This window comes from Callithrix jacchus, chromosome 12 (genome assembly GCF_049354715.1).
Source record: "Callithrix jacchus isolate 240 chromosome 12, calJac240_pri, whole genome shotgun sequence".
NCBI lineage: Eukaryota > Metazoa > Chordata > Mammalia > Primates > Cebidae > Callithrix > Callithrix jacchus.
The window spans coordinates 50,405,842-50,413,844 of record NC_133513.1 but is presented as its reverse complement, the minus strand read 5'-3'; the positions used below and the strand labels follow the sequence as shown (position 1 = coordinate 50,413,844).

The window sequence follows — 8,003 nt, the reverse complement described above, 5'->3', positions numbered from 1 at the left end:
TTTAAATATGTAAATGTCAATCTGTGTTTAACAAAATTGAATTTTGTGTCAAAAGTTATCTTTTGGCTGGTTGAGGTGACTCTCACACCAGTAATCCCAACACTGTGGGAGGCCGAGGTGGGTGGATCACCTGAGGTCAGGAGTTCAAGACTAACCTGATTGATATGGTGAAACCATTTTTACTAAAAATACAAAAATCAGCTGGGCATGGCGATGTGGGCCTGTAGTCCCAGCTACTGGGGAGGCTGAGAGAGAATTGCTTGAGCCTGGGAGGTGGAGGTTGCAGTGAACCAAGATTGCACCACTGCATTCCAGCCTGGGCAATAGAGTGAAACTGTCTCAAAAAAAAATTAACTTTCATGGTATATCGACTTTAGAATAATTTCAAAGATATTTAGGTGACTCGAAACCTTGTACTCATTTAATTGATGGATATTTGCTGGGTACATAAATAATTTCTAGGAAAAATGAAAGACTAAAACATGCATTATGAAGCATAATTTAAGTGTATATGTTTTTGCTTCTTTATTTTTATTATTTTTATTTAATTTTTTTTACACTTTTTGTTCCTTTCTGTGGAAATTGGAGTCTTGCTATATTGTCCAGGCAGGTCTCAAACTCCTGGGCTCAAGCTATCCTTCTGCCTCTGCCTCCTTAAGAGCTGGGATTACAGGCATGAGCCACTGCACTTGGCCTTATTTTTATTTATTTATTTATTTATTTTTGAGATGGAGTTTCGCTCTTGGTTGCCCAGGCTGGAGTGCAATGGCACAATCTCAGCTCACTGCAACCTCTGCCTCCTGGGTTCAAGAGATTCTCCTGCCCCAGCCTCTCAAATAGCTGGGATTATAGGTGCCTGCCACCATGCCTGGCTAATTTTTGTAATTTTTAGTAGAGATGGAGTTTCCATGTTGACCAGACTTGTCTTGAACTCCTGATCTCAGGTAATCCACTGGCCTTGGCTTCCCAAAGGGCTGGGATTATAGGCGTGAGCCACTGCATCTGGACTATTTTTATTTTTGAGACACAGTCTTGCTCTGTTGCCCAGGCTGGAGCGCAGTGGCACGATCTTGGCTCACTCCAACCTCTGCTCCTTGGGTTCAAGCGATTCTCATGCCTCAGCCTCCTGAGCAGCTGGAATTACAGGCGTGTACTACCATGCCTGGCTAATTTTTATATTTTTAGCAGAGACAGGTTTTTGCCATGTTACCCAGGCTGGTCTCCAACTCCTGACCTCAAGTGATCCACCTGCCTCAGCCTCCCAAAGTGCTGGGATTACAGGCATTTGTCACTGACTTACAAGTCCTTGCTTCTTTTTTAACATGCTACCAAGAGCTTACGTCTTTGGGTGTGTTAATGCACATGTTTCTTTTTGCCACTTGGAGAAGTTATACCATAAGGGATGCATATGTCTGCAGAGAGTTGTGTCATGTGCGTTTATGAGCTTTACTGGTCTGCTAAATGTTAAATGACAGTCACAGTTACAAATATCCAACTTCCAGTTTTCTCTGTGAAACAGAATTTGCTTTGCTTAAAAGTTATCATTAATGTGAGTGATTGACACTGCTTTGGAGCAGTAGTCGCAGAGAAATACAACTGTGTGTGTGCTTCTGGGTTTTTTTATTATTGTTGCTGTTAGTTTTTTTTTTTTTAGACAATCTCACTCTGTTGCCCAGGCTGGAGTGCAATGGTGCAAACTCAGCTCACTGCAACCTCTGCCTCCCAAGTTCAAGTGATTCTCCTGCCTCAGCCTCTCTAGTAGCTGAGATTACAGGTGTCTACCACCATAACCGGCTAATTTTTAGAAAAGATGGGGTTTCACCATGTTGGCCAGGCTCGTCTAGCACTTTGACCTCAGGTGATCCACCCTCCTTGGATTCCCAAAGCGTTGGGATTACAGGCGTGAGCCACTGGCCCTGGCTGCACTTCTGTTTTTTGTTGTTTTTGTTTGTTTGAGACAGTCTTGCTCTGTCACCCAGGCTACAGTGCAGTGCACAATCTCAGCTCACTGCAACCTCTGCCTCTTGGGTTCAAGTGATTCTTCTGCCTCAGCCTCCCGAGTAGCTGGAACTACAGGTGCGTGCCACCCTTCTGCCATCAGGAGACTTACAATCTACAAGTACATACGGCAAATAAAACATAGTGACAGGTCCAGGACAGCAGGTTAGAAACAGGTGAGCAAGAGAATTCACATTCTGCTGTGACCATAGATGGTATTATTACTCCGTCTTTGTGGGTGAGGCTCACAGAGAGGAGGTGAACTGCCTGAGGCTACACTACCAGTAAGGACAGAGTCACTATTTGAATGCAATTCCTCTGCCTCCCTTACTAAGAGATGCTAACTCGGAAATGCTCTAAACTGTCAGCAAGGCAATGTCTTCAGACAGTTTAAAACTCTCACCTCAAGGAGCCAAAATAAGATCATCTCCCCAGAGAGCATTGCAGAGAAAATTCTCGAAGAACTCAAGGGAGATGCCAACCCACTGCTACCCGCCAAGCCCACAGGGAATTCAAGAACAATAGCTTGATGCATTCTCAGGAAATAGCCATGGATTTCACAATGAGCTGAACTGTCACTTAGCAATGTGAATCTTCTGCAAAAACACTCAAAATTGAGTAAGTGGATACCAGGCACTATGGGTGGCTGAGTTCTTTTGCTGGACCCTCTATTTAGACCAGTTTTCTCCTCTTCTAAATGTGGATTTATCACTTCAAAAGACACTGGTTGGAAAACTGCTGTTGCTAAGCTCTGGGATAATCACAGAACCCATCGCATAGGGTAGCAGCCAAGATAACTGAAAAATAGACTATGTAGCATGGCGTACTATGCAGCCATAAAAAGGAATAAAATAATGGCATTTGCAGCAGCCTGGATGGAGATGGAGACCATATTCTAAGTGAAGTAACCCAGGAATGAAAAACCAAAGATTGTATGTTCTCACTTATAAGTGGGAGCCAAGCTATGAGGATGCAATGCGTAAGAATGATATAATGGACTTGGGACTGGGGGGAGCTGGGGAGGGGTGAGGGGTAGAAGACTACACGTTGAATACAGTGTACACTGCTCAGGCGATGGGAGCACCAAAGTCTTAGAAATTGTCACTAAATAAATTACCCCTGTTGGTCAGGCGCAGTGGCTCAAGCCTGTAATCCCAGCACTTTGGGAGGCCAAGGCAGGTGGATCATTTGAGCTCAGGAGTTCCAGACCAGCCCGGCCAACATGGTGAAACTCTGTCTGTATTAAAAATACAGAAATAGCTGGGTGGTAGTAGTGCATGTCTGTAATCCCAGCATTACAAGGAGAATCTCTTGAGCCTGGGAGGCAGAGGTTGCAGTGAGCCAAGATTGCACCACTGCACTCCAGTCTGGGTGACAGAGTGAAACTCTGTCTCAAAAGAAGAAGAAGAAATAAAAGGACTTATCCATGTAACTGAAAACCATCTGTTTCAAAAACTATTGAGATAGATACAGTTACAATGAATAGAATCTACTATTTGAACAAAACAGGGTGATTATAGTCAACAATAATTGTACAATTTTGTTTGTTCTTTCTTTTTATTTTTACTCTACCTTTCCTATGTACATTTAAAAGTAACTAAAAGACTACAATTGGAATGTTTGTAACACAAAGAAACCGTACGTTTGAGGTGATAGATACCCCATTTACCCTGATGTAATTATTACACATTGTATGCCTGCATCATAACATCTCAAGTGCCCCATAAAGATATATATCTACTATGTACCCATAACAATTAAAAATTAAAGATATTTTAATCAGAAAAAAATAAATCTATAATAAAATTTTTACAAATTAAAAAAGCCAGACTATGTAGTACTTCACTCCGGGTTGGACGTGATGTCAAAATCATGAATGCTGGCTGTTAGGACTATAACTATTGGTATTATAACTGTTAATATTATTATTATTTTTGAGATGGATTCTGGCTCTGTCAGACAGACTGGAGTGCAGTGGCATGATCTCAGCTCCCAGGATTGAATCGATTGAACCTCTGACTCCCAGGTTTAATCAGTTCTTCTTCGGAGTAGCTGGAATTACAGGTGCATGCCACCACATGTGACTAATCTTTAAAATATTTTTGGTAGAGTCAGGGCTTCACCATGTTGGTCGGGTTGGTCAACGTCAGGCAATCCACCCTCCTCGGCCTCCTAAAGTGCTGGGATTACAAATTACACCACGGTGCCACGCCGATAGTATTATTATTATTTGAGACAATCTTGCTCTGTCACCCAGGCTGGAGTGCAGTGTGCAATCTCGGCTCGCTGCAAACTCCTCTTCTTGGGTTCAAGCAATTCTTGTGCCTCAGCCTCCTGAGTAGCTGGAATTACAAGTGTGTGGCACCAAGACTGGCTAATTTTTTTTTTCTTATTTTAGTAGATATGGAATTTCACTATGTTGGCCAGGTTGGTCTCAAACTCCTGACCTCAGGGAATCCACCTGCCTCGGCCTCCTGGAGTGCTGGGATTACAGGTATAAGCCACCATGCTCAGCCATAATTGTTAATATTAAACCTCTACCCTCACTCTACACTTGGCTTCTCCCTGTACCAAGCAGACCTTCCCATCTTCCTACATCTTCTCCTACCTGGGAGGATTCGGGCCACATGTAAGAAAGGAGGTAGATTAAAGGGGGATATTTATTACAGCACAATTCATAATTGCCAAGATACAGAATCACCATAAGTGCTTATTGACCAATGAGTGGATTTAAAAAATGTGGTACATATACACCATGGACTACTACTCAGCCATTAAAAGGAACAAAATAATGTCTTTTGCAGCAACTTGGATGGAGGTGGAGACTATTATTCTAAGTGAAGTAACTCAGGAATGGAAATCCAAATACCATATATTCTCGCTTGTAAGTGAGAGGTAAGCTATGAGAGACATGCACAGTGATGTAATGGACTCTGCAAACTCAGAAGTGAGCACGGGTGGGGAGTGAGGGATAAAAAACTACACATTGGGTAGGATGCACACTCCTTGGGTGGTGTGTGCATGAATATCTCAGCATTCACCATTATACAATTCATTCACATAACCAAATATAACTGGTGCCCCCAAAGCTACTGAAATTGTATAACATGAATAACAATTTAAAAAGAAACATCTCCCTTTCTGCCTCCACTACCGCCATGGCACCCATGAAAAAGCTTGTGGTGAAGGGGGGCCAAAAAAACACAGATTCTGAAGATCACTCTTGACTGCACCCACCCCATAGAAGATGGAATCATGGGTGCTGCCTATTTTGAGCAGTGTTTGCAAGAGAGGGTCAAAGCAAATGGAAAAGCTGGGAAACTTGGTCAGGGGCGTGGTGACCATTGAAAGGAGCAAGAGCAAGATCACAGTGACATCCGGGGTGACTTTTTCCAAAAGGTATATGAAATATCACACTAAAAATGATTTGAAGAAGAAGAGTACGTGATTGGTCATGCATGGCTGCTAACAGCAAAGAAAGTTATGAATTACGTTACTTCCAAATTAACAAGGACAAAGAAGAGAGGAAGACGAGAATTAAATTTCATTTATTTGGAATATTTTGTATGAGTTCTTTGAATAAAACTTGAGAATGAAAAACAAAAAAACCTCTTTTCTTTTTTCTTTTTTTCAGACAGGGTCTCTCACTCTGTCACCCAGGCTGGCACACAGGGTAATCATAGCTTACTACAGCCTCGACTTTCCGAGCTCCTACCATCCTTCCACCTCAGCCTCCAGAGTAGCTGGGACTACAGGTGTGTGCCACCACACCCGGCTAATTTTTTATTTCTATTTTTTGTAAAGACAGGGTCTTGATATGTTGTCCAGGCTGGTCTTGAACTCATGCCAATCCCCCACCTCAGCCTCCTAAAGCGCTAGGATTACAGGAATGAGCCACTATGTTCAACCTCAAAAAGACCATCTCAACCCATCGAGTTGCCCCCTCCTTTTCCTTCCCCCAACAGAGACATCCATCCACATTCACACTTCACTGGCTCACTTTCTCTGGCTCTAACTTCTGTGCCTTGCGTAGTAGCCCCTATCCATCTGTGCCGAGTAGCTAGCTTTGCCCAGCGCTCACTGAGAGCTCTCCAGGCGTGGGTCTTCCTGATACCTCTGGAAATCCTCTCTTGGGCCAAAGGGAGAAGACAAGGAGGCTTTGTCAGCTCAGGCCCTCCCAGCCACTGAGGCTCTTTTAAATGGGCTGTATTTGACCTCACTCTCTCCCCAGAGAGATGACAAGTCCCTATTTCCTGTTTCCTTTTGGCCCCTTGCTTTTGGGCCTGGGTCAGGAGAGCAAGCCCCTGCCAGATTCCCCACCACTTGTGCCCCGGCCCGGCCAGGCTGGGAGGACCGTGCACATCCTGTAGCATTGCCTGTGGAGGCAACGCAGATGTCTGGGAGGCAAATTCCCAAATTCCTAACTAGTCTCTGTATGCCCTGGGCCATGTCCTAACTTCTCCACACCTCACATTCTGTATGCTCCCGTGACCCTGGCAGGTACCGTCACAATCTGCGTGGATTGTGAGGCCACCTGCCAGGGTCATGGGAGTATTAAGTGAAAGAGAAATGTGTGCACATGAAGCACTTCATTCATGCAGGTGGTTATGAGCGTTCTCCCCTAACTGCACAGGACGTGGCCCTCTGAGCCCCCCATATTCCATTTGTCCCTTTCTCACCTCCACTCTTCTCCAGATCCTCTATTTAGTGCCTTTCCTGGGACTTGAGAGTCAAGAGGCCTGATAATGCTGAGGACTGTACTTTTGGAATCAGATCTATCTAACTTCCAAAGTGGGATCTGCCATCCTCTAATCTTGAATCAAATATATTTAATAGATCTTTTTTATTTTTTAGCGGGAACAGGATATCTACTTGATAGGTTTACTGATGCAAGGATTAAACAGGCTGATGCATGTACAGCCTTAGCACAAAACCAGGTCAGAGAAATTTAGCAAAAAATAGAATAATAATAGGCCAGGCACAGTGGCTCATGCCAGTAATACCAGCACTTTGGGAGGCAGAGGCAGGCAGATCACCAGAGGTCAGGAGTTCAAGACCAGCCTGGCCAACATGGCAAAACCCTGTCTCTACTAAAAATAAAAAATTAGCTGGTCATGGTGGCACAGGCCTGTAATCCCAGCTACTCAGGAGGCTGAGGCAGGAGAATCACTTGAATCCAGGACACGGAAGTTGCAGTAAGCTGAGATCGAGCCACTGCACTCCAGCCTGAGCAACAGAGCAAGACTCTGTCTCAAAAATAAATAAGTAAATAAGTAAGTAAGTAAAAATAGAATAATAATATATAGTGATAGGTATTATTAGATCCAGCTGGCCTGGCATATGGTTGGCATATGTCTCTAATTTCTGCCACTGATGCCAGTCTCCCCTACCTTTAATTTCACTGGTCACTTTAGAGAATGCTGGAAGTAGGAGGTTTGTTAACTGGGTCCACTGGCTCTATATTATCATTTTGCCCAGGAGTTTCTCTTTATATGTTTGGGCTGGTTTCTATAGGTATAAGAAATAAATTGATTTCCAAACATTTATCTTAATTTAATTTAATTTTTTGAGATAAATTCTCACTCTATCACCCAGGACGGAATATAGTGACACCATCTTGGCTCACTGAAACCTCCGCCACCTGAGTTCAAGCAATTCTCCTGCCTCAGCCTCCCTAGTAGCTAGGATTACAGGCGTGTGTACCACGCCCATCTAATTTTTCTATTTTTAATGGAGACAGGGTTTTGCCATGTTGGCCAGGCTGGTCTTGAACTCCTGACCTCAAGTGATCTGCCTGCCCCTGCCTCCAAAAATGCTGGGATTATAGGTGTGAGCCATCGTGCCCAGCCAAACAGTTGTTGATAGTGGCATCTTTTTAAAATTTTGTAATTTAATTACTTATTATTTATTTATTTTGGGGGACAGTGTCTTACTCTGTCACCCAGGCTGGGGTACAGTGGTATGATCATAGCTCACTGCAGCCTCAGACTCCTTGGCTTAAGTGA

The 8,003-nt window shown here is 43.7% G+C and overlaps 1 pseudogene; it reads left to right on the top strand.

Annotated features, from left to right (window-relative positions):
• The first annotated feature begins 5,156 nt into the window (after positions 1-5,156).
• On the top strand, positions 5,157-6,560 carry LOC100395005 (large ribosomal subunit protein eL22 pseudogene; annotated as a pseudogene).
• Positions 6,561-8,003: the final 1,443 nt, after the last annotated feature.